At 45.2% G+C, this 27,693-nt stretch overlaps 1 long non-coding RNA gene and 1 pseudogene across 3 annotated transcripts in view; both read left to right on the forward strand.

The window, feature by feature from the left end:
- Positions 1–27,693, forward strand: part of LOC149361371 (uncharacterized) — a 46,680-nt gene that overhangs the window by 17,539 nt on the left and 1,448 nt on the right. The window contains exons 1-4 of one of the 3 annotated variants that reach the window (XR_016288954.1): positions 2,774–3,024; positions 18,268–18,315; positions 21,784–21,961; positions 27,422–27,526. This is a non-coding gene — a long non-coding RNA (uncharacterized LOC149361371). Of the gene's footprint in view, positions 1–2,766; positions 3,025–18,267; positions 18,316–21,783; positions 22,832–27,421; positions 27,527–27,693 lie in introns of those variants that run through there. The other 2 variants (XR_016288952.1, XR_016288953.1) reach the window with 2 other exon arrangements.
- On the forward strand, positions 3,046–3,977 carry LOC149361372 (uncharacterized; annotated as a pseudogene).

The following is a 27,693-nucleotide window of genomic DNA, read 5'->3' on the forward strand; positions in this document are numbered from 1 at the left end:
GTACACCTACCCCGGCCTTACCGTCATGAAACACATCCGACACGCAGAGTGGATTGACACCGAGGACACCATCAGTAGCGGCCACTGAATGCTTTCCAGCAGGTCCTCCCAGCAACTTCTCTCTTCCACCAAGGCTACATTTGCGAATACATTTGCGCACACGAACCTATGCACACACTCCGTTCACATGGAAAGTAGGTCGAGCTTACGGAGCGTTCATCGGACGTGGATAACCCCCTGATGGACCTCTAGAAAACTCGCCGCAGCCTCACTAAGTGATGGCGATGGCTGAAACGCAATCGTAATCTCCGCTTTCGCATCTCTCACCTCACCCAACAAGATGCCGAGTAAGCTGCTTTGCTCGCCAGCACTAATATGGTAGATAGATGCAACAGCGCAGCAAGATAGATGTGGAGCCGCAACACTTGTCGGCTCTTTGCGAGTCTTTACGAGGCTCTTTACGCTCGGGAACCCAGAAAAACCTAACTCGCGCGATACACAACTTTCACGAAAACACGGAGCAGCTTTCGAACGCCTTGCGCTCGCAATACCTCCGACAGGTTCAAGACCCGAGCGCGGAGCGTATGGAGGCTGCGATAATTCGCAACTGGGCCAGCTTTTCCAGCTGCATGACCTACGCCCGGCTCTTGCCGGAATGCGCTGGGTGACGGCGCCCAGGACGGATAAGATCCCAGTCAAATTATTGCAAAACCTTCCTGGTTGAGCATACGAAACCCTACTTGAATATATCGACGACATTAGGACCGGGGACACTTCGTTGCCACCCAGTTGGAAGACATCATTGGTTATCCTTATCCCAAAGGCGAGGAAACCAGTCAAAAGAGACAACCTCCAGCCTACCTTCCTCACTTCACACTTAGCAAAACTGATGGAAACGTGTGGGCATGACCGCCTCTCGGAATATCTCTAGAGCAGAACACCTTCGCCTATTAAATTAAATTAAATTAAATTAAATTGTTTTTGGGGGGGAATGGAAATGGCGCAGTGTCTGTCTCACATATAGCGGCATACACCTGAACCGTGTCACTAGGAAAGAGATAAAGGAGGCAGTGAGAGAAGAAAGGAAAGAAGAGGTGCTGTAGTGGAGGGCTCCGGAATAATTACGACCACCTGGGGATCTTTAACGCGCGCTGACATCCCACAGAACACGGTCGCCTTTTGCATTTAACATCCATCCAAACGCTGCTGCCGCGGCCAGGTTCAAACCTGGGTATTCGGGCTCAGTAGCTGAGCGTACTAACCACAAGTCACCGCCCGGGTACCTTCCCTGATATCATGTTCGGTTTCCGACCTCATAAATCCGCAGAAGACATCCTTTTACAGCTTCATTGTGAGGTTCTCGAACGCATAGAACAACTACGCAACGACAAAATAGTCCCAGCAATCTGTCTCAAGGGTGCATTTGAAAATGATAAATGCAGAGTCATACTAAAGCATCTTAGCTAGGCCATCTGGCGTCGTCGTGCATTCAACTATATCATTTTTTATCAGACCGCTTGGCTATACACGCATACAAGGGACCAAGTACGGTCCGTTTGCGATGGAAACGTGGGGCACACCACAACGCGCTGTGTTGCCCCGCTTCTCTTTAACATTGTCGTCACAGCTGGCGGGTGCCACGTACTGCAGCCTCCAGTGCTCCCCGTCCGAATCTGCATTTGAGCATATGCGGTCTTCTCTGAAATGCAAAATCTTCCTCCAACTTTCTCTATCCAGGAGCTCCATCTGTGAAGCGAAGGAGCTTCGAATACTTGGCTTCTTCATTAATCAACATTTAAGGCAGGCCCAACTTTTGATAAACTCAAAGCCGGTGATCAGGTGGGCCGAGTGGTTTCCAGAGTTTCCAACAAGCGAGGAGGGTTACGAAGTAAGCATGCTGTGCGGCTCGTGCATGCCTTCGTAGTCAGTCGAGTACTGTACTCGACTCCCTGCCTCCGCTTGCGGAAACATGACGAAGATTGCTTGGCGATTCTAGTCTGCAAAATTTTCAAGACAGCCCTCGACCTCCCGATATCCCCTTCCAACGCATGACTCCTCGCGTTGGGGGTGGTGAACACCTATCGGCAAACTCAGGACGCACATCTCGCTAACCAATGCACAACCGATTACATATCAAACATTATCGTCATATGATGGAACTGGTTCGAGTACGCGAACTGTGCCGACGCGCCCTCTACGTTCGACCATTTCCTACTAAGATGAACAAGGAGGACCATAGTAGCCGGAACCAGACGCGAGCGGATGCCCTAGGCCGGACCATGGCACACAGAAATACGTCTTCCACGACGGCATTGAAGGCCGCTACTACTCCAGGGGGAATGGTACACGGCTGCACTCATACACGAGGGAAAACTGGTGCACGGCCTCTCGATCTCAGCTGCTAACTCAACGCATACGGCGGTGTATCGGTCCCCGTCCCGGTCCTCAATCTGGAACTTCAAAGCCGAACGTTACTCGTCCCGGTCGCCATGCCAGACAGTTCGCCTCAACCATGGCCGCCCATCGCTGCCACCGTCCTCTGTTCCGGAGTGCAATGACAGTGCAACCCTTCTCTATGCAGTGGTACGTACGGCCATGATGTTGATCTCTGACTTGCTTCATACAAGTGCGTCAGCAGGTAGAATCGGTGGGACGATTCTGCCCCACTGTGCAGAGTCCTCTTCTATCTCGCAGACGTTGCCATCTTCTATCTCGCAGACGTTGCAGACGTTGACTGGACCTAATCAGCTTCCTGCAATTTTTCAGGCTGAGGCTCGTGCTTCTCAAGTGAACTGCAAGTTTCCAAGGCCGTGTTGCTGCCTGGTCGAGGAGCGGGCGTCTATCATCAGCGCATCGCAGACTTGACTGAATCAACGCGCCTGCCATCTATGCAAGTTTAAAGAAATCAGCGAACCATTATCACTTCCTCGGGGGGCGGTGTATTCGTCGGAGCATTTTGGTCATTCTGGCAGCAGCGGCGATGGCGTACGGACTGGACCTAATCAGCTTCCTGCAATTTCTCAGGTTGGTTGAAATTTTTCTTATAAAGCTTCCTAGACATAAACCTGATTGTCTCGTCGCTGCTGCTGCCACAAGTGTCCATTTTTGATGTCGTAGAACTTTCTTTGGTGTGCTGTTTTAGTTGTTGGCCTTCGCCGTTCAGCTATGCTGAGAACTGAGCAGGGCGCCCTAGGGGATGTTGCAAAGGCTCTGGAAAAGCAACCTAGCACTACCAAAGAAGTTGTGAAGGTACTTACCGAACTCGTAGTCAAGCTAGATGCATTCGCCACAGAAATAAAAAAAGATGTAGCCAAGGTTGATGCTTCAAGTACTGAAATTCACACTGAACTCGGTGGCATTCGTAGCTCTATTGGGTTTATGAATGATGGATTTGAAGAATTCAAGAGGGATATTGAGCGTTACAGGGTGGAACTTGCTGGAGTGAAGGCCGAAGCTGAGCAATGTCGCGTGGCAAACGAAGAGGTGAAGGAGGAACTTAAACAGGCAAGGAAGGAGATAATAGGGCTGAAACAATATAGTAGAAGCATGAACCTTGAAATCCGGTCGCAGATAATGAAGACCTAGACAAGGCCGTTGCGGACATTGCAAAATGTCTGGGCACAAGTGTCACTGACGGTGACATTGACGTAGTGCATCGTGTGCCTTCGAAAGATAAGGAGAAACCTAACATTGTGGTAAAGTTCTTCTCAAGAACTGCTCGTGAAAAGTTGTTGTCAGCTGCCCGGAAGATAACTCTGAAAGCAGATAGGCTGGGATTTGACACAAGCGACCTCGTGTACATAAATGAGCATTTGTGTGTCGAGAACAAGGTGCTGCTGGGTAAAGCTCGAAAGCTCAAAAAGGAGAAAAATTGGAAATACGTGTGGGTGTCGCATGGAAAGATTTTAATGCGCAAAAGTGGCAACTCTTCAATCCTGCATGTTACCTGTGAGGCGGACCTGGCGAAGGTCGCTTAAGCGTTTTTGTTATCAGCACATGGACTGCCAAAATAGAACGTTGCTTGACAAGTGTAACAACTGGAAACATGTGAATATGACTTCTCTTGTTTGTGTTTTTCGGCATAAAGATTTTGACACTTTGACATTTAAAACAGCTGTTTACTGCTTCGTCATCTCAACCCTTGTTTCTGCTTGCGATGCTAGACTAGCCATTAATGAGGTTTGTAAATGTCTGTGTAATGGCTGTACTAGGAGTGCCTGTAGTGCCTTTTTCCTCTATGTAGATTTAAAATTTACTGACTTTTGTGACGTGCCCTGTAAAGTGTACAACTTTGGCACAGACGTAGTCACAAGAATTGTTTCTGTGCCATGCTATCAGCATGCCCATTGCAGTTTACATTTGCATTTTTTCAAAACTTCCTTTTTTCAACTCTTTTGGCTTCTTCGCAGTACCGTTAATAGATTGCAACATACCGTGTCTCTGAGGTCATGGCATCAGTGAACGCTTCAAGTTACGATTTCTTGACACCTTACGAGCTGAGCAACCGTTATCAGATAAAAAGCAGTAACATTTCGTTTCAGCATCTGAATGCTCGATCAGCTCGAAACAAAAGCGATGATATATGCGCCTTCCTTTCCAGCTTTAGCTTTACGTTTGACGTTATCATGATATCTGAGACATGGTACGATAGCCTCTGCTGTTCTTAATCTACCTGAATGCTCTACATTTTTTCTTAACCGGAGCTCTAAAAGAGGTGGGGCGTTGCGATGCTGTCGAAAACATTTTTAAAATGCTAATTACTTGACAATTTCTGTGTGGTAACCGATGACTACGAGGTTCTTACCTTAAAATCTAATATTCCTTGCTTTTTACTGTCACATACCGCCCACCCGGCGGAAGCAGTAACAAATTTCTCCATTTTATAGACGAGTACTTCAGCTGGGTAAATGATCATAAATACACACTCATATTAGGCGGGGACTTGAACATAAACTTGCTTGAAAAGTCAACACTTCAACAAGAATTCTACACTATACTAGAAACCAACGCATTTTTCGGTATCACAAATCAACCAACACGCATTACGCCCGAAGTATCAGCGTTACTAGACACCTTCATTACTAATGCATGTGATGAATTGTCAATATCCGGTGCACTGGCAGCTGATCTTAGTGATCACCTGCCAATTTATTTAATTACAAATCTCATAGTCCCCCATAACAAACCTGCAGAAAGGTTTGCTATGCGTATTCAAGACATAAACCAGACTACTTTACAAACATTTTACGAAAAATTGTCGCAAATAAATTGGAGCAGCGTCTACGAGGAAACCCACGTTGATGAAGCTTACGGTATTTTTATAGCCACCTATAAGCAGCTGTATTGTGAGTCTTTTCCATACAAAACCAGAATGTCCGCTTCGAAGGCACGTAAGCCGTGGATAACTAAGGAATGCCTAAAGGCGATACGAATTAAAAACACTTTTTAAACGCTTTCTAAAAACAAAAGATATTGACGATCTAAAGAAGTTTAAGGCTTCGAGAAATAAAGCCAACAGTATCAATCGGCAAGCCAAAAGAAACTACATGAGTAACCATTTTAACGACGATGTAATGAAGCACTCTGATATTGTTTGGGGGCGACTCAATAATTTGCTGAAATCAAAAGAGAAGACTGTACTAGATGAAATAGTCACAGACGGCACTCACTTGTCCGGTTCTCAACTAGCAGATGCTTTCAACGATTTCTTCGTGTCCATTGCAGACAGCACGCAACCAAACCAATACCTCAACAGCTTGAGTCAAAAGGTCAGCCAAACCGTGTTTTTAACCCCTGTTACAACTAACGAAGTTCTTTTGGTCTTACAGTCGGTGAAAAATAGTAAAAGTAAGGACATAGACGACCTCCAAATACTTCCAGCGAAGTATACATCCCACATACTTGCTCTAATATTAGAACACATAATAAACTTGGCATTTTCCTCTGGAACTTTCCCGAAAAAGCTACAGATTGCCAAGATTACCATCATTTTTAAAGGAGGAGGCGCTAATAATTTCTCCAACTACCGCCCTATATCGATCTTGCCAGTTTTTTCGAAATGCTTCGAAAAGCTTTTACAAGTGCGCATTACAAGCTTTATTAACAAACACAAAGTCATATCACCTTCCCAGTTTGGTTTTGTCAAAGTAAAATCAACGGAAACAGCGTTATTAATCATGAAGGAAATTATATTAGAGTCATGTGAAGAAAAAGAACTAACTCTCGGTGTTTTCGTGGATTTTTCCAAAGCATTCGACTCCATAAATCACCAAATATTACTTCATAAACTTGAGCACTATGGATTTCGCGGCACATTTCTTCAGCTTTTAATAACATATTTAGAGCACCGCCAGCAATGGGTTGTAATTAACAATTCTTCATCGCACTTTAGATCCATTCATTCTGGCGTGCCGCAAGGCAGTATTCTTGGACCTACACTGTTTAACATCTACATTAACGACATTGTGAACATTGACAACAGCGCTAAATATATAATGTATGCAGATGGTGTCAGCATATTTTTAGGGCTAAAACACTTATTGACTTGACATTAAACGTTAATGAAACTCTGCGCAAACTGGTCGAATGGAGTACTGAATCTTTGTTGAAAATTAACGCTACCAAAACTAAAGCTGTACTTTTTAGATCTAAGAACAAACCACTAGAACATTTACCTGCACTAACGCTTGGTTCTCAAAACACTGAAATAGCGCCGTCAGTAAAGTGTCTAGGTGTGACACTGCAGTGCAATCTTTCATGGGACATACACATCGACAATCTGGTTAAAAAACTTGCAAAATGCACAGGCATGTTATACAAAGTCCGCTCTTTACTACCTCTGAGTGTCAGACTGTTAGTTTATAATGCACTATTTCTATCTAACCTTTCATATTGTCATCTGGTGTGGGGTACAACAACATGGTCAAATACATATCGGTTACAGAAATTTCAGAAAAAGGTCATTCGTATCATTGCAAATGCCCCGTTTACTGCTCACACTCAACCTCTTTTCGCATCATTAAAAATAACTCTATTAACGAACTATATAATCTATCGCTAACTAAACGATATGAAAGAAAACGGAAAAATCAAGACGCATTCTTTGATATCACAGCTAACTTACGGCCGAAAACTAATTACTACCCAACGCGTAACAATGACATCTGGTATGTGCAATCCTTCCGTACTAATTATGGTCTTCAAATGCTGCGACATATAATTCCAATTCTTCTTAATCGGCGCAATGAGCCCTAAGGACCTAACGGTACGGTTTTTTTCTTCCTGCAAGTTTTTTTCCTCCTTTATCCCGTTTTCTTTTGTGATTGTTATCCTTAGTTCATTTTCCGGTGTCTTTGAGCGTTGCGTGTTAATCTTGCAGACTTCAACTATCTATAATTTCAAGAGGATATTCACTAACCTTTATTGAATGATATTTACCTATGCACTGTAGTCTTTTTTATTGTTCTGTCCGTGTTCTGTTGCTGCCGGTTTTTATGTACGGGGGTGCGCCCCTCTGTCAAGCCAGTCATAGGCTTTTTGGGTGCACCCCCTAACATCCCTGATGTTTAAATAAAGGTATTTGTATTTGTATTTGTATATTGTTTCGTTCATTCGCATCAACAAGTTTTCGGATCTTGAGAAACTAACATAACCATGTCTGATACAGGTTTCGTGAAGTGTTCCGATTTTTTTGAAGTCCAGAAGTTCTTTCAGTATCAAACAGGCAATTCATTTCAGTTTACTCATGTTAATATTCGCAGTATACGGAAACACTGGGACCATTTTTGTGCGTTAATTCACCCTTTTCACTTAAGTCTTGACGTCATTGCTCTCACGGAAGTGAACGCTTCGTCAGACGTGTTACTACAGTTCTCGCTGCCAGGCTACCAGTTATATTCTTACACTCGTTTACAAAGAATGGGAGGAGGAATCGCAGTTTTTGTTAAGGATTCTTGGTCCGTTTCTGAAATTAGTGTTCCTTTCACTCAAGCAGAAGTAGTTGCGCTCCGCCTAAGTACACCTTGGTTGTCGCTGGTTCTTCTCACAATTTACCGCCCTCCGTGTTGTAACGGTCGAATCTTTTTAGCTGAGCTAGATTTTGCATTATCATCGTTCTCCCGCGAAGAACACGTGTGCATTATCGGTGATATGAATATCGATATTTTACGCCCCACTGTGTCAACGGTCGCAGATTATCTGGACACTTTATCAAAGTGGGGGCTAGCGACTACAATCCACAGCCCTACACGTGAGGAATACTTAGCTGGGCAGCTGGTCGCGTCTTGCATCGACCACATCAACGTGCGTTCTCAAAACCTGTCGGTGCGGTCTGCTGTGGTTGAGGTCAAGCTTGCAGACCACTATTTCATTTGTTGCTCGTTAACAGATAGTTCCAGCCATCCTGCATCTATGCACAGCCAGCAAAAGGTCTCAGTACTTGATTATAAGCGTCTTGACGAAAGAATAGCAAAGCATGATTGGGATTCTTTTATACACAGTGTGTCCCCTGCGGACCTATATGATCGGTTCGTCGATGTTTTTCGTTCACACAAAGCAGAATCTTCCCGCATGGTGAATGTTAAACAACGAAATTTAGACAATAAGTGGATGTCTCCCGCAATATTGGCAGCCATTAAAGAGAAGGATCTGCTCTGGGCTCGATCAAGACGTGCCCCAAACTGTTCTCAGTTACGACTGCAGTTTAAACATGAACGAAACCGTGTTAACGCCATGATCCGTCTGGCCAAGCGCAACCACTTTAGGTCTCAGTTTAATGACGCACGTTTTAACAGCAAGAAAACATGGTCATTGGTGAATAGTCTGAAAGGAGGGAGCGCTGCTATCTACAATGATACATATTTCATCTCGCATTTTCATAAAGATGGACAGACCATTGCGAATGACTTCAATAATTTTTTTTCTCTGGTCTCTGGCGCATCTCGAACCCCTCCTACCGACTGTCCTATGCCTCTCAGTGTGATGGAATCTGCTTTCCTTCCTGATATTACTGAAAGTGATTTAAGGTGTATACTTTTCAGTCTTAAACGTAACAAATCTCCTGGTCATGACGGCCTCACGATTTCTGAATTGTGCAGAAATTTTGAAGTAATTAAAGGTGTTCTACTAGTTATCCTTAACACTATCATTTCTACTGGTATAATACCTGCTTCAATGAAAACTGGTAAAGTTATACCTTTGTACAAGGGTGGCTCCAGAAACATTATGAGTAATTACCGACCTATCTCTATTCTACCATGCATTGGCCAAATTTTTGAGAAGCATCTATTACTCACCATGACGAATTTTTTGAATACGCACAGTGTTCTATCACCTTGTCAGTACGGCTTTATAGCAGGAAAAGGAACAACGGTTCTTCTTGAAGAATTCTCTGACGTGCTAAATTCAGCTTTTGATAAGAATCAAGTTGCATGTTCTCTTTTTCTGGACGTTAGCAAGGCTTTTGATAGCATCTGCCACGTTCTTTTGCTTGATAAACTTTCTGCGCTGGGATTTCGAGGTTCGTTTTTGGAACTGCTTACTAACTTTTTACAAGATAGGCGCCAATATGTGTCGATTTCAAGATTCCATAGCGATTTCACGGCAATTACCTCTGGAGTCCCGCAAGGTTCTATATTAAGTCCTTTATTATTCAATCTTTAAGTTAACGACCTTGCTAACAGTGTGCCATCTTTACTGTTTCAGTATGCTGATGACACTGTTATTGTTGCATGTGCAAAGAAATACACTGATGCTGTTACAGCATTACAGATAGCTGCTATTAAAGCCATGGACTGGTTTAAATTTAATCTTATTAATGTTAATACTTCTAAAACAAAACTGATCTGTTTTCATAACCCATTAAAACAAGTTGAATTAACTGACCTTGTTTATTTGCATACTTCCTCTTGTCTTAATTGCAACTGTGTACCAGTTGAATATGCGCATTCGGTTAAATATCTTGGCCTGACCTTCGACAGTGATCTCTCTTGGAAATCGCACCTTTCTTTTGTTTGCCAAAGGCTTCGTGCTGTATCGTGTGTCCTGTATAACATTAGATATTTTATGCCTTTTTCTGTCCGTAAATGTGTTGTACATGCTCTAGCCTATAGTGTACTTAGGTACGGAATTACTGTTTATGGTCACTGCACGGTTCGCTGGCAACATAGGGTGAATTCGCTTTTGCGTTTGCTTCTAAAGAATATTGCTTACGACCTGTCCATTGGTAATGACATTGATATTTTTAGAAGACTAAAGCTTCCAAGTTTTAACTCTTTATTAACAGAAACTATTGTGCTAAAACACTTCTGGTACAGTCAGTTCACCGTTCCATATGTCCCTGCTCGGGATTTAAGACCAAAATACCGCTACTGCATTCCTCGCTCCTCAACCCGGTATGGTAAGCGCACACGTCATTACTATGTACCTGCCTGTTTCAATAGCTTGCCTCCTACTGTACTCCGCATGAAAACTAAATACACCCTGAAAAAAACTTTGCGGTATGTCTCCGTGTTGCTTCCTGCCCCGTAGTTATTTCAGCTATTTACTGTATTAAATTCAAATCACTGTAATCTGTCTTGATGTTGTAATAGTTATATATTTGTTTCATTCTGTTTGGTGACCATTTTCTTTTTTTGCAAAGTTCATTGCAACGTCTCTATTTTCCTTTGTTTTGCCAATGTTAGCTGTCTGCCAGGCGCTGCCACTCAAGCCCTTTGAGGCTTTGGTAGGCCTGATTTATGTTGTCTGGCAATTGACGTGAATAAAAGTTCTATCTATCTATCTATCTATCTATCTAACCATGAAGCAGACCAACTCACCTGGTTTTCATTTAAGACGAGCCTCACCGACGTTTTCGACCGTCCCGCCATGGGAAACTCCGCACCGAGTAACGTCTCTGTGCTCGATCTCAGCTACCGGCCGAAATTTTCACGAGCTATATTGAAGACTTCGCTGACTTGTTTAAGCGCGTCAACCCTTCGATGTCCGAGACAGACAACGTTAACCACACTATTACAGGGATCACCGATGACGCTTTTCATATGCTCCTGGCGAAGAACCCTACCTCCGTCAGGACCCTAATCCAGCTGTGCCAAAGCTTTGGCCAGTTATGGAAGCAACGCGATTCTACGCGGCAGTCTGGTGCGTTTACCGAGGGTATTGCTGGCTTGTCCCTTGGTCCCTCGTTTTCTGAGCCATCCCTGTTCATGCAGCCCGTCAAAGATTTCATTCGGTGAAAGTCACGCGCCAGCGTTCTCTTCTGCATAACGTTCAAGACTCTGTCTGCCCTAAGAACGACCTAGGCCCTCCCTTTCGCTGACTATCCACCGTGTTGTTCAGGAGCAGGTCGCTACAGTCCCATCCAGCAGCCGCTTGCTCCTGTGGCAGCAACGCTCACCTATGCTAAAGCCGTCAACCGGACTCTGTGCTCGCTAGCTCCTCCCGCTTACTGCAGCAATCCTGCCTAATATGCTTCACCCCCATCCATTCCACCGCCGTCAGCCTCGTTTCCTCGCACGCGACGACACCCTACGAACCCTTGGCGCACCGCCGACAACCGACCCATCTGCTACGCTTATAGGCTTTCAGGCCAGGTCGCACTTCTTTGCCGTCAGCAGTTCCCTCCGTCTGGCGATGATGTGCGCCCGTGCGGATACAATCCTGAGCCACCTTTGCCCAGTGGTTCTTATCGCTCGTTCGTGCCTCGCTCACAGTATCCGACTCGTCGCTCGCCTTGCTCTTGCCACCGTTCAATTTCCTGATTGTTCGGCGACCGGATATCCACACAGAGCAAAACTGAATGCCGCAGTACGGGAGGCCACAACTGCGTCTTTTGCGAACCCGTTAAGTCTTCCTTTTCCTCCGGATGATGTGATCCAGGCTGTTGTCGAAGGCGTCCCTGTTATCACGCTCGTTCACAGGGGCGCTGCTGTGGTGGTGATTAGTGACTCTCTTCGCCGCTCCTGTTGACGACACTCCTGCGTGACTTATCACTCCGTACGGCCAGCTCGCAGTGCATCCACCCCATCGGAGCCTGCACCGCATGTGCTTCTATTCTATCAACGACGTAGCACAACCCATCGAGTGTGTTGTGCTACGTGAGGGCTGTCACGATGTCATCCTCGGCTGAGACTTCCTCTCAACCAACAGTGGACTGACTGATTGTGCCTGCGCTGAACTTGCGCTATATTCCGTGTGCAACATTTCCTTGCGCGACCTGCCTGTGAGCTCCGATAAGCTTCTCATAGCTGCCGACACCGACATCCCTGCCTTATCTTCTGCCATCATTCCGCTCCGATCGGACTCTGCCCTCAGCAGAGCTGCACTCTTCACACCCAGCGCAGCTGCCACCCGCCATCACCGTCTCGGATTCCATTCGCCGTTCTCACGATTTCCGATGGTCACTCTGCCATCCATGACTCGAACCCTTTTGCTTGCCCGTCGTCTTTCCTTCGCGGCGAATGCGTCGGCCGTATCGAAGAACTGGACCCTGCTCTTGTCTACGAGTTCTGTGATCACCGTGTCTTCCCCAAGGCTGTTGCCCTGGCCTGTTGTGAGACTACGCCCATTCGCTTGCCTTCGACGCGTTTCATCGCGCCATCGCTGCCGACCTTCCGCCCACTCAACGTGACCAGCTACTGACACTTCTCGAACGCTTCCGGATGTCTTCTGACCTTCCCCAACCTTCTTTGGACCGTACGCTGGCCGCCTCTCACGAAATTTACACAGGTACGCACGCCCCCTTCCGCCAGCGAATGCACCGCGTCTCTCCACTGAGCGCCGCGTCATCCACGCCAAAGTCGACGACGTGCTGCAGCGCGGCATCAGACAGCCGTCTCACAGCCCTTGGGCCTCTCTTGTTATCCTGGTGATGAAAAAAGATGGCTCCATCCGGTTTAATGTGGACTACCGCTGTCTCAACCAGAATACATGCAAGAGTGTTGATCCTCTACCCCGAATCGACGACGCACTGGGTTGTTTGGTGGGATTGTAGGTGGATTTAAAATAAGGTGGACAAGGTGGATTGTAGCTTATACATCGGTGATTCACATTAATTTCGAAGTCATTTCATTTCGCGGCTCTTGCCGTAAATTCTTCTTTTTGCTGCTACAATAAATAATTTGGGTGAAATCTGAACATCTCGCAATAAACAAGTTTTTCATGCTTAAGCAGCGCAGTAAACACGGCAAAAGGAAGACTGGAGACGACACGAACGCTAACAAATGGTTATCTTATTCTGAGAAAGTATATAAAGGCGAAGGACAGAGTAAAGCACACAAGAAACTGAAGAACAAAGATTAAAACCTAGAAACCATACTGCTCATGTTCACGGTCGTCCACTTCTACCTTAAACACCGCTCTCCGTGGCCAACGCTCCGCGGAGCGCCTCTCGCGGGCGCCTGGGGAACTAGCGCGCAAGCGCAGTGAGAGCTGTAGGTGGAGCCTTTGCTGCGTCGTCTGCTTAAGCGCGGCGGCGCCGCCAAGGCGCGCTTGCTGTGCGGTAAAGCTGACGTTGCTCTTGCTATGCGCACGAAAATCGAGAGTCCGGCATGATCTGCGAGAGGCGCAGCAACTACGCTTGGTTCTGTGCAGCAAGTGGTATATCGGTGGCATTTGCTTGTCGTGTTTTCTTTTTTTGTGTGTTTTTTTCATGCTATCACAAAACTAAACGCTGTCACGGGCAAAACTTGCTCGATCTCTGAGCGAGGTCTCGAAGCTGTGGTGACATTTCCAGAACTTATTTGCTCAGCTGCTTGGTACCGAGCAGCCTGAATACGCCCGCGACTCGCACTATTGCTTTCGTCAGCTCAAAGTTGGCATCTGCTAAGTCACTGATCAATGCATTGCGCCGTAGAGATTGATGGAAAGCGACTATGAACGCTATAGCAGTGCACCGGCAGAAATTGGGAAAAACTGATAGATAAGAAGGTAGACATGCTTTATTGGTGAAGTGGACAGCAAATGCGAAACTCTAAAGACAAGAAAAGGGACGGTTAATGGGCTTCTTGACTTAGAGTAGGCAGTTAACGAAGAATGACCGTGACAGCTTTTAACAGCCGGGATGAACGAAAGCACATGCACTCTTGCGATGACTTTGGCGCTGCTATGAATCGTCTAGAAGATGGCGGCATCTCCGCCAACTTCGATCACCGCCCTCATCCTACCTGGAAGAGCTCCGCGTTCGCCCTGAGTTCCTCCCATGTCTCCAAGTTCTAGATAATATTCAAGTCCGCGGAATGCGGCGGCCATTCCAGCACGGCAACTCAATGCCACTGCTGGAAAGAGGAAGCCAGTTTTGCCCGTGACAGGCCTTGCTTTTGTAATCGCACGAAAAAAAAATCACGAGAAGCAACTGCCACCGATATACCACATGCTGCACAGAACCAAGCGCGGTTGCTGCGCCTCTCGTTCATCATGCCGGACTCTCGATTTTCGGGCGCGCAGCAAGAGCAAAGTCAGCTTTACCGCAAAGCAAGCGCGCCTTGGCGGAGCCGCCGCGCTGTAGCAGACGACGTAGAGGAGGCCCCACTAACAGCTCTCACTGCGCATGCGCTCTAGTTCCCCAGGCGCCCGCGAGAGGTGCTCCGCGGACCGCTGTCCACGCAGAGCGGTCTTCAAGGTAGAAGTGGACAACCGTGTACATCACAGTCGAGTCATGACATCTTTGTCAACAAAATTCGAAGACTGTCTTCTAATAGTAGAATGCATTTCCATATCTTCTGGACCTCACACAGTTGCCGAGGAAGCCCATCACCTTATCTACAAACTTGACAGATGGTGAAGCAACACACTCATCTCCTTCCATCCTCATCAATAGGCCTCCACCGGCCCCCTACACATTCGATCAGGGTGATCAAACAGACAATTTGTCTTTTCTAAGGGGAGGAAGCAACCGTAGTACTCACTGCAATGCAGTGCGAAGTTGTAGGACCCCGGTCTTTTTTTCACCCATCTGCAATGTTCGAACAAATGCTCATTGCTTCCCCCACATAGACAAGACAAGTCTCCTGTTTAATCAACCTGAAAGAATTCGTAGGGAGCTGGTGGAGGCGTTTGTGATCAGGTAGGAAGCAGATGAGTCTGTTTCTTCACCATCTATCAGTTTGGCTGATAAGGAGTTAGACTTTCTTGGCAACTATGCGCGGTCCAGAGGAAAAGCGAGTGCCGTCTACTTTGAAAGATAATCTTCAAATTTTGTTAAAAAAGGTATAATGGTTTGACTATGGTGTGAATGCACAGTTGGGTTTTAGGTTTTATTCTTTGTTGTCTTTCTTTCGTCCGGTTTACTGCGCTGCTTAAGCATGAACCCTTACCAACTATCCCAGCTTTTCGTCCTCGTAAACAAATTTTTGCATTGTTTATGTTGAATATCGATGAGCCAGAAGAAAGTAAACAGCATAACAGGGGTAATATCAACCCATGTACATCCCTTACCATGGATTATTCATTCATTCAATCATTCATTATTTTTCCAGGAGAGCTGGAGGTTAGCAATCTTGTTTCCCGCTTCTAAGCCGAGTATCGTTTGACTTTTTTTGTGCAACTGAAAGCAATCGTCTTATTTGCGAGCTTTTCAACAGCGTAGTTCGATTTAACTTCTGGAAAGTATCTGTGGTGAGGGACGAAGTTAACAATTCACTCCACTGAACATTTCCAACGCAGTTTTATTCATCTTGAGATATTTCATGAGGGGCAAAATAAAGTTCTTTAAAAAGTTACTATATTCTCTCGTTGGGCGAACTGTGCTCTTATGTCAGTGAAAACCCCATATAAGAAATTCTACAAAGTGGATATATATATATATATATATAGGTTGCGAGAGCATAAAGTTCTTGACTGCTTGCAAGAGTATATAGCGAAGTATACGCTTTGCTAAAGGAGACATATTTATTCGACTCGACGTTTTGGTCGGAAGACCGATCTTCTTCAGGAGTGATATTACTTTGTTAATGCGTCCCCTTCATATATATCCGAGTATGTATGCAACTCGATTGACAAACAAATGGTACACTCCAACACCGAAAATAATTACGCCTTGCCGTCATTACGATATAATCTGCGAATGCTAGTAAACAAGTTTAATAACTCGAATAGATGTCTGTCGCTTTTCCAAAAAATGCTTGGAGACCTTGTTCTTGTGAAAGAATGTTTTGCAACATAACCTCCCGCTTTATATTGAAGTTTGAAATTTACCTGTGTTCCAAATGCACAGAAGCCTGCGTGAGTTCCTGTCTTTGTATTTTTTGCATCTTTTTCTGTATTTTTATTTTTCCTTTTTTTCTTGCTTTCATGTATGTTACTGTTCGTTGTTTGTTTTCTGCTTAATAACATAGTATGAGTTATCATTTTAGTTATCGTTTTTAAATGCATGAGAACTATGTACGATGTGATGTCAACTGCTGCCAAGATGTAGGGGCAGTCGCCTCGTCAAGCTGCCACTTGGAGCAGCCTTTTGCGACTGCCACATCCTTATTCCAAGGAAAATAAATATTTGATTTGATTTCACATATGTATGTATGTATGTATGTATGTATGTATGTATGTATGTATGTATGTATGTATGTATGTATGTATGTATGTATGTATGTATGTATGTATGTATGTATGTATGTATGTATGTATGTATGTATGTATGTATGTATGTATGTGTGTGTATGTGTGTGTGTATGTGTGTATGTGTGTGTGTGTGTGTTTATGTATGTGTGTATGTGTGTATGTATGTGTGCGTCTATGTATGTGTGCATCTATGTATGTGTGTGTGTATGTATCTATGTATGTATGTATGTATGTATGTATGTATGTATGTATGTATGTATGTATGTATGTATGTATGTATGTATGTATGTATGTATGTATGTATGTATGTATGTATGTATGTATGTATGTATGTATGTATGTATGTATGTATGTATGTATGTATGTATGTATGTATGTATGTATGTATGTGTGTATGTATGTGTGTATGTATGTATGTGTGTATGTATGTGTGTATGTATGTATGTATGTATGTATGTATGTATGTATGTATGTATGTATGTATGTATGTATGTGTGTGTGTGTGTGTATGTATGTATGTATGTATGTATGTGTGTATGTATGTATGTGTGTATGTATGTATGTGTGTATGTATGTGTGTATGTATGTGTGTATGTATGTATGTGTGTATGTATGTGTGTATGTGTGTATGTATGTATGTATGTATGTATGTATGTATGTATGTATGTATTGTGTTGTGTTGTGTTGTGTTTAATGGCGCATAAGCGACTAAGGCTATCATGCGCCAAGAACAAGGTTTAGTAAAATTGGCTCGAGCAAAGTTTGAAAACAAAGTGTATAAAAACGGTGGTGTAAAGGGCCTAAAAGTTATTTTTATTACCTGGCTGATTAAATACAAACACTTTAGAAATAGCTGTTTGCAGAAGCTTTTAAAAGTTGGTTAACCTCCGTGGACATCCTTGGCTTGTCAAGGATCTCGAGGCCACCAACTACTCAGATAAAAACCTCAGCCTCCTTCTCAGGACTGAGAAAGTGGCTGAGGTGTATCGTTTTAAGTAGAGAAGCACAGGGTAAGAACATTACAGTTTTTGAAGAACACCGGCTTCCTTTAAAAAGCTAAAAAAATCAAGCATACTAACAGGTGCATGTTCAGCTAAAATCAACGCTGGATGAAATGGGATATGTTCTTTGTAAAATGTAGCAAAATATTTTTCCTTACTGATTCAAGTTTTTTGCATGATAGTAGTATGTGGTTTACTGTAAGTTCATGTCCGCATTGCTCGCAAACAGGTTTGTCTTTCTTTGTTAGCAGGAAGTTGTGTGTGAGATGAGTGTGTCCAATACGGAGACGGCATAAAATAACTTCGATGAATCGTTTTTGGTGTGAGCATGATTTCCATTCGCCTAGGATGGGTTTTACTAAATGCAGCTTATTATTTCTTTCGATGTTCCATTGCGACTGCCATTTATTCCTTAATTTGCACTGCACCAACCTCATACCATCTTTGTAAGGAATGTACACTTTCTTTATTTCTTTGTTCCGAGCTTTTCCAGCACATTCATCTGCCTTCTCATTGCCAGATATTCCAATGTGACTGGGAACCCAGCAAAATTTTATGTCTTGTCCCTGTATTGTGGCGCTACTTATTTTGTGTATGATATCACCAATTAGTGGTGTCACTGCATTTCTATGGTGAAGTGAGGTTAGTATGCTCAGAGAATCAGTGTAAATGATACTGTTCTGAATGTTCTCATTTATTATTTTTTCTACAGCTAGCAATACTGCGTAACTCTCGGCGGTGAAAATGGATGCACACTCAGGTAGCCGTACTATTTTTTCCCAATTATTCTGAACTACAGCACTTCCAACGTAGTGCGCCGATTTTGATCCATCGGTATAAAATGCTTCGTATTCTCTGTATTTTTCGCTTAGTGCTAAATACTCTTGTAATATCTGTTCATGCGGTGTATGTTTCTTCTGAAATTGTGTTAATGTGAAGTCGCACACAGATGGTAGGCAGTACCAAGGCGGGAGTGGATCACGTTTGCGGGCAATATTAGGCAATGTGTCCATTATATCTAGTTCTTGGCATTTCTGTTCAAAGCGGAGAAGAAGTGGCCTGATTGCGAGGGGTCTGTTGGTAAATAGTGTTCGGGATGGGCACTTTGTAACGAGTGGGTAACAGATGTGTTTAGGCTGGGAACGGATCTTTAAAATGTATGAGCATGTGAGCGTTGTTCTTCTGTCTGCAAGTGGTGGTTCATTGGTTTCTACGTACAGGCTTTTTATTGGTGACGTCCTGTATGCACCAGTTGAAAGGCGCAATCCCAAATTGTGAACAGGATCCAGTCGCTTCAAGTACGATGGCCTAGCTGATCCATACACTATGCAACCATAATCTAGAATGGAACGTACTACAGAGCGATAAATGTGTAGAAGGCATACCCGATCAGAACCCCAGTGTTTGCGTGAAAGGACTTTCAGTATGTTCAGTGCTAGCGACGCCTTCTTTTTCAGTGCGTTTATGTGAGGCAGGAAAGTAAGCTTTTTATCGAAGGTTATGCCTAGAAATTTGTGTTCCTTTTTTAAAGGTAGTTCGGTTTGGTTTAGGTGTAATGTGGGATCTGTGTGCAAGCCTCGTTTGAGTGAAAAAAGTAAGGCTACTGTTTTCTGTGTTGAGAACCGGAAACCATTCTTGTCTGCCCATGTTGCCATTTTGTTGATTGTAAGCTGTACTTGTCGTTCGCATGTGGATATATTGGAAGATGTGCACGCTATCTGAAGATCATCAACATACATGGAGTACATAATGGACCTTGGGATTATTTTTCTAATTGAATTCATTTTTACAACGAAGAGAGTTGTGCTTAAAATGCACCCTTGAGGAACTCCATTTTCCTGAATGAAGTCCCTCGAAAGGGTCGAGCCTAGGCGGACATTAAATGAGCGGTTAGACAAAAAGTCTTTAATGCAGTTGAGCATTCTGCCACGGATGCCGAGCTCAGCTAAGTCCTGGAGAATCCCGAACCTCCAGGTTGTATCATATGCTTTTTCTAAATCAAAAAAGACGCTAAGACAGTGTTGTTTGTGTATAAAAGCTTCCCTGACAGTATCTTCAAGGCGGACTAAGTGATCTGTAGTGGAGCATCCTTTTTTAAATCCACACTGATGGATATCAAGCAGTTCACAGGATTGAAGAACAAAGGTTAGTCTTATATTTAGGACACTTTCGAAGGATTTGGCGAGGCAACTGGTTAAGGCTATGGGTCTATAACTGCTAGTAGAGGTTGGGGGTTTACTAGGTTTAAGAAACGGTACAATAATAGCTTTCTTCCAGGCTTCAGGTATTTTCCCTGACATCCAAACTGTGTTGAAGAATCTTAAAAGTGCTTCTATGGCAGGCTCAGAAAGATGTGCAAGCATTTCATAATGTATATGGTCGGGTCCTGGAGAAGTTTTTTTTCCGGCAGACAGTACTCTCTTGATTTCTTGGAGGGTAATTAGACTATTGTATTTTTCATTTGCACCTCCAGTTGTTGGTAGCCTCTGTTTTTCAGCTGTATTTTTGTATTTTAAAAAGGACTGCGTGTAGTGTGATGAACTTGAAACTGCAGTGAAATGTTCCCCTAATATGTCTGCCTGTTCCTCTATGCTTGTTTGTGTGCCAGGTGTTGTTAAAAGCGGAATTGTGAATGGTGAAAAGCTACCGTTTAATTTCCGAACCTGCTCCCACATTCTTTTAGATGGGATCTGACTGTTGATAGATGAAACATAATTCTGCCATGAAGCTTTCTCGGCACTGCGACGGACGTACCGAGCTTTAGCTTTTGCCTTTTTAAAAATTAAGAGATTTTCATGTGTCGGATACCTACGGAATTTGCCCCAAGCTCTGTTTTGTTGTTTTTTAGTTTCTTTACATTCTTTTGTCCGCCATACTTTATGGTTTTGTCGCGTCACTCCTGACGACTGAGGAATAGCTGTGAGTGCGGCAGTTATGATACAATTAGTGAACTTTTCGTTTATCTGGTCGATGGAGAGATTATCTAAAAGTATATTTTCTAAATTTGCCTTTGCTCTAAAAAGTGACCAGTCGGCGAGGTGAAGCTTCCAGCGCCGTGGCCTTGTGGGGATTATTTCTGGTGGGGATATTAAAGTGATTAGTACAGGGAGGTGGTCACTGCCGTATGGGTTGTCAATGATATCCCATTTAAAATCATTAAAAACAGAAGGTGAGCTAAATGACAAGTCTAAAAAGGACATTTTCCCCGAGGTAGGGGAGCAGTAGGTGGCTTTTCCTGTATTTAAAAGACATACATTGTTTGTGATGATAAAATCTTCGATTATTTGACCCTTAGAGTCACAGCGCTCGCTTCCCCAAAAAGGGGAGTGAGCGTTGAAGTCCCCAACTACTAGATACGGTTCTGGAAGTTCATTGATAAGTTCATGTAAATCGTGGACTGTTAATGTAAAATGTGGAGGAATATATACAGAACAGATAGAAATTGTTTTATGGCTGACAACACTGACCGCAACGGCTTCAAGTTTTGTTTTGAGTGTGATTTCTCGAGCAGGGACGCCGCTTTGTACGACAATCGCAACGCCTCCAGATAGTCTATTTGCGTGCTCACGATCGCGTCTAAAAGTTTTATAATGTTTCAGGATATTTGTATGTTGTGGACCTAGATTTGTTTCTTGAAGACATAAGACTACGGGCGAGATTGACCCTAGGATATCTTTTATGTCATTGTAGTTCCTCAACATTCCTCTACAGTTCCACTGAACTAGAAAAGCCATATTTATGTTTGGGATAGGAACGATTGGGAGTTTACTTATTTTCTGGGGCCGTTATAGTGGCCCTGCCTTTTTTCCGCTCAAGAGAGCTGTTCCGCCGCTCTAAAGCAGGCGGACTGTGGGATACGTCCATCACCTCGCGACAGGTGCTGGACGACCGCGGGGAAGGCGCGCGTGTGTGAGTGTCAGGTCTCCCCCGACGGGGGGAAGTCCTGCGGGATGTCGACCCATGGGCCGGCACTCCCTGGCTTGGAGTTGGCAGAGCAGCTTTCGCTGTCCCTGCCTGGGGCGTGGGTGGCCCTGCTGCAGGCACAGTGACACTGGCCTCGGCAGGTGCCGGAGTGCTGTGTGGTGCTACGCCCCTGCGCACCACATCAGCGAAGTTTGGTTTTGCTGAGAAGGAGAATGTATTTGTAACTGCAAAACGCCTTCTGGCTTCTTTAAATGAAATGTTTTCTTTTGTCTTTATGGTAATGATTTCTTTCTCTTTTTTCCAGGACGGACACGCCCTGGAGTACGCAGCGTGGTCGCCTTCGCAGTTTGCGCAGCGTAGTGCTGCGTCGCATTCCTCAGACTGGTGGTCCTTTGATGCGCATTTCGCGCAGGTTTTGCGGCCGCGGCAGCTTTGTGAGCCATGGCCAAACTTCTGGCAATTGAAACAGCGACGGGGATTGGGTATGTAGTGTCTTACGTTGACTTTCAGGTATCGTACTTCGATTGTTTCGGGTAAGGTGCTGGTGTTAAATGTAAGGACCATGTGTTTAGTGTCTATTTCCTTGTTATCCTTGCGGATTTTGATCCTGTGGACGTCTATTACATTTTGTTCGGATAGTCCTTGAAGCATTTCCGTTTCTGTTAGGTGGATAAAGTCAGCTTCGGAGATAACGCCTTTGACTGAGTTGAGGGATCGGTGGGGAGTCACGGAGACAGAGATGTCCCCTATGGAATCGATGTTTGCAAGTTTCGAGCACTGGATGCTCTCGCGTAGTTCGAGGAGTAGGTCGCCGCTTGACATTTTGGATACCTTGTAGCCAGGCCCTAAGGTATCTGTTAGGCATTTGGTAACAAGAAATGGGGATATGATACGGGCTTGCTTTTGTTCACAGTTACTGTGTATAACATGAAACTTAGTGAAAGTTGGTTTCTTTTTCATGAAAAAGTCTGATGCTTCGTTCCGCACTCTTTTAAGAGAGCGATCGGGTTTGGAAAGGGGGGGAGCCATAAAAAATTGATGTTTTTCGGTCATGGTGCCAGCCACCCACCATGGAGTCCAACAAGGGGACGCGACAGGAACTTGAAAGAAAGTCCTGCCCACGCCAGCTGTACACCTTAACTATAACCTAATATGACTCAACTCAGGGTAGTTGGTCACACACGGTTAACCCTCGCCGCCAGGAAAATGAGGAAAAAACGAAGAAGAGAGGAGGATACAGGAAAGTTGTAAGAAAGGGAATAGGAAAGTGAAAGATAGAGGGGAGGACAGGAAAAGGCGACTGCCGATTTCCTCCGGTCGGGTCAGGCCGGAGGTGCCGTCTGCAGGAAGCTGGGGCCAAAGTGGTATGTTGCCTCCGCCGAGGGGCCTTAAGGGTCCAAACGCTCGGCATCGGCTCAACCACCAGGATCCCCTTTTCCCCGGACACGGCGATGCCACGCACGGCTAAGCGCGGATGCTCGGGTCCGTGGTGACGCATTGTTCACCATCATCCCCCTGCGGGGATGTCCCTGCGGATGCTCGGGTTAACCCCGTGGTGTCGCCACTCACCAACGTCTGCATGCTGCAGACGCCTCCCTGCGGGGAGTATGTATGTATGTATGTATGTATGTATGTATGTATGTATGTATGTATGTATGTATGTATGTATGTATGTATGTATGTATGTATGTATGTATGTATGTATGTATGTATGTATGTATGTATGTATGTATGTATGTATGTATGTATGTATGTATGTATGTATGTATGTATGTATGTATGTATGTATGTATGTATGTATGTATGTATGTATGTATGTATGTATGTATGTATGTATGTATGTATGTATGTATGTATGTATGTATGTATGTATGTATGTATGTATGTATGTATGTATGTATGTATGTATGTATGTATGTATGTATGTATGTATGTATGTATGTATGTATGTATGTATGTATGTATGTATGTATGTATGTATGTATGTATGTATGTATGTATGTATGTATGTATGTATGTATGTATGTATGTATGTATGTATGTATGTATGTATGTATGTATGTATGTATGTATGTATGTATGTATGTATGTGTGTGTGTGTGTATGTATGTATGTATGTATGTAGGTATGCATGCATGCATGCATGTATGTGCGTACGTGTGTACGTGTGTATGTGTGTACGTGTGCGTGTATGTGTGTGCGTGTATGTGTGTGCGTGTATGTGTGTGCGTGTGTATGTGTGCGTGTGTATGTGTATGTATGTGTATGTGAATGTGTATGTCTGTGTGCGTGTGCGTGTTTGTGTGTGTGTGCATACATACATAGATACATATTGTCACATAGTTTTGACTGCAGTGCTGCGAGAAGCAAAACAATGAGAATTGCTCCTAAACGAAGCTCGTTAATTGACCTGACTTGCGCCCGCAATGAACTTAATCACTCGGCGGTGGCGTAGCAACAAGCGTGCTCGGCGATCGTCTGAACAGAATGCCCACCGCTCTCGGCCATGCTCTTTTTAAAGCTGATGGGGAACTTTCGAGATAAAGCTTGGAAAGTTACTAGAACATTATGGGACAACGTAAAATCGGCTTCGACTGGATGCGATCAATCGAGATAAATCTAGGCGCGTCTTGCATCAAAAACAAAGCCATAAAGCGGCGTGCCCGCAGCTTTGAAGAATGAACAAACAAAAGCTACACGCATTGGCGGTGTTACTCCCCTCTCAAAGAAGCATCGACCCGATGCTTTAGTACATAAAGTGGCCATAAACAACTAAAATGGAGTGTGTAAAAATAAACGCTAAGTGTGTAAACACAACGTGCTTTAGCGCGCGTAATAGGGCTTTAGACGGACGACATGGACAACTTCTGGTAGTGCGCGGCGTCGCTGGGATGCAGTCATTTGGTCAGGGAGGACTTCATAGTCCAGCTGATCTAGCCGACGAAGGACCTTGTACGGGCCGAAATAGTGGCGCAAAAGTTTTTCACTCAATCCGCGGCGGCAAATGGGCGTCCAAACCCCGACTCTGTCTCCTGGCTATTATTCAGTGTTGCGTCTTCTGAGGTTGCAGGGTCTGGCGTCGGATCGCTGCTGTTCTTTGATCCGAAATCTGGCATGTCTTCAGGCTTCTATTGCGTGTTAAAGGTAAGGGGCGTCAATGTTTACTTCGGTAACATGTTTGCCCACTGTTTGCCGTGGCCGTGGCCTCCCTGCCATGGACGAGCCTAAAAGGCGTCTTCTAGGTGGTCTCTCGCACCGCGGTGTCGTATGCGAAGACGATGTAAGGCAGGGTAATGTCCCAGGTCTTGTGTTCCGCATCGACATACATGGCGAGCATATCGGCGATATTGTTGTTCAGGTGCTCGGACAGTGCGTTAGTCTGCACTGTCTGGCTGGTTTGTGGTTCACGCAGGATGGCATGCGTCAGTTCCGCCATGAATGCTGTTCCTCTGTCCGTGATGAGCACATTGTGGGCGCCGTGTCGCAGAAGAATGCACTCTATGATAAATTTGGCGACTTCTGCTGGTGTTCCGTTCGGTAGGGCTTTTGCCTCGGTGTAGCGGTTCAGGTAGTCAGTTGCTGTAATGATCCAGGTATTTCTAGATGTTGGCTTCGGTAAAGGGCCAAGCAAGACCATGCCGATCTGCTGAAAGGGCCTTGAGGGGGTTCAATGGGATTCAGACATCGTGCTGGTCGGGTCGGCGAGGTCATTCGTTGCTGACAAAGTCGGCAGGGTTTCACATACTGTGCGTCATCGGCAGACACTCGTGGCCAGCAATACTTGTCTTGAATGCGGCGGAGGTTACGAGAAAACCCGAGATGTTCAGCTGTCGGTTCGTCGTGTGAAGCCTGAAAAAATTCTCCGCGCAGACTTGCAGCTACAACAAGAAGGTAGGCTGTTTTGTTTGCTGCAAAGTTCTAAACAAGGACATCATTCTGTAAACAGAACGAAGACAATCCTCTCTTGAACGAGGTGGCGGTGAAGAAACCTTGCCTTCCAAGTACTCAATGGGACATTTTAGGTCGGGGTCCGAGCATTGCTGTTGTGCAAAACAGCTGGAGCTGATGGGTCCCACGAAGGCGTCCTCATTGTCGCCTGGCTGCTCTGCATCTACAGGGGCTCGTGACAGGCAGTCGGCGTGAGAGTGCTTGTGTCCGGAGATCTAAAGGACGGTGACATCAAACTGCTTCAGGCGCAGGCTCCACCGAGGGAGGCGGCCAGCGGGGTCCTTTAAACTGGCAAGCCCGCACAGCGCGTGGTGATCGCTGACCACCTTGAACGGTCGTCCGTACAGGCAGGGGCGAAATTTCGACGTAGCCCAGATGACAAGGCACCACTTCTCTGTTTTCGAATAATTGGCCTCGGCTTTGGGCAGGTAATGTCTAGCGTATGCGACGAATTTCTCCACTCAGTCACTTTTCTGACCGAGGACAGCGACAAGGCCCACACTACTTGCGTCGGTAAGAAATGCAGTCTCGGCGTTTTCATCCAAGTGCCCGACGATCGACGGGGACTGTAAACGACGCTGAAGTTCCTTGAAGGCTTCCACTTGCGGCGCTTCCCATTTAAATGACACGTCTGTCTTTGTACGGTGTGTCAGTGGCTCGGCGATGCGCGAAAAGTTCTTGACAAATCGTCGGTAATACGCGCGCAGTCCAATGAATCTGCGCACAGCTTTCTTATCGGCCGGTGGCGGAAACATTGCGACAGCAGCTTTTTTCTGCAGCTCTGGGCGCACTCTCTTACAAAAATGCTTCTTGAGACAGTGTTAAAGTCATAAAACAGACTCAACACGCCATTTTGAATTTTTGTTGTGACCAGTGTTGGTGAATTATTGAGGCCGAGTTGAAACTCGTTGGAAGAGTGGCCACGTGCTAGAGTTGAGCATTCTCAATAAAATTGCTGCATTGCGTTTATGTTGAATTCATGTTGAAATTACGGGGGTGAATGAACACATCAATCCGAATCATGGCTGGGGTAAAAAAGCAAAAAATCTTGGGAACACATTCGTATTGTGCCAGATGGACCGACTACCAATGCAATTTTGGTTTGGTGTGGTTTGGTTTGGATTATTGGGGTTTAACGTTACAATGCAACTCAGGCTATGAGGGACGCCGTAGTGAAGGGCTCCGGAAATTTCGACCACCTGGGGTTCTTTAACGTGCACTGACATCGCATAGCACACGGGCCTATAGAATTTGGCGTTCATCAAGTTTCAGCCGCCACGGCCGGGATCAAACCCGCGTCTTTCGGGTCAGCAGCCGAGAGCCATAACCACTGAGCCACCGCGGCGGGGCTCAATGCAATTTTCGGCGGTATATTCATATTTATTGCTGCAATTTCTAGTTAATCTGAAGCCGTCATCCCCTGTGACATTTTTCTCCACACATACGCAAAAACACACAAACACGAGTGTGTATATGCGTACATACACCTAGCCTCACACATCCATCATATAAAGAGCATAGAACAGTACTGCACACGAGGCTATAGCATGAACAGAATAAGAGTTCATCTTACGATCTTAAGTGCAACCTCGGTTTCGCCCTTATATAGTCTTACTCAGGGGTGTCCGGAAGTTGGAGGCGAAGACAACGACGTCATCAAAATATACCAGACAAATCTGCCGGTTCAGGTCTGCCAGCACTGTACCCATTACTCGACGAAACGTCGCTGGTGCGGAACAGAGACCAAAGGGCATCGCCTTGAACTCGAAGAGGCCGTCTGGAGTAATGAACGCGGTCTTCTCGCGATCTCTTCTTTCCACCTCAATTTGCCAGAAACCACTATTGAGGTCCATCGATGAGAAAGAGTTAGCGCTGCGGAGCCGGTCCAGTGTGTCGTGGATGCGGGGGAGGGGGTAGACGTCCTTCCTTGTGATGTTGCTCAAGCGACGGTGATCAACGCAGAAGGGAAGTCTGCCGTGTTTCTTTCTCACTAGGACAACCGGTGTGGCCCAGGGGCTGTTTGAAGCTTGGATGACATCGTCCAGAGGCATTTCTTCCACTTGGTCCCGGATGGCTTGTCGTTGTCGCAGCGAGACTCGGTAAGTGCTTTGGCCTACAGTTCGGGCGTGCTGGTCGGTTACAATGCGATGCTTGGCAATCGGCGTTTCTCACACCTTCGGCGATGACGAGAAGCACTAGCTGTAGCTTCGAAGGAGACTGCGGATTTGGTCGTAACTGTTCGGAGGCAGGGCTGGGTTTTATTTGA

This window comes from Amblyomma mixtum, chromosome 2 (genome assembly GCF_055824585.1).
Source record: "Amblyomma mixtum isolate Tamu chromosome 2, ASM5582458v1, whole genome shotgun sequence".
NCBI classification, from domain to species: Eukaryota; Metazoa; Arthropoda; class Arachnida; order Ixodida; family Ixodidae; genus Amblyomma; species Amblyomma mixtum.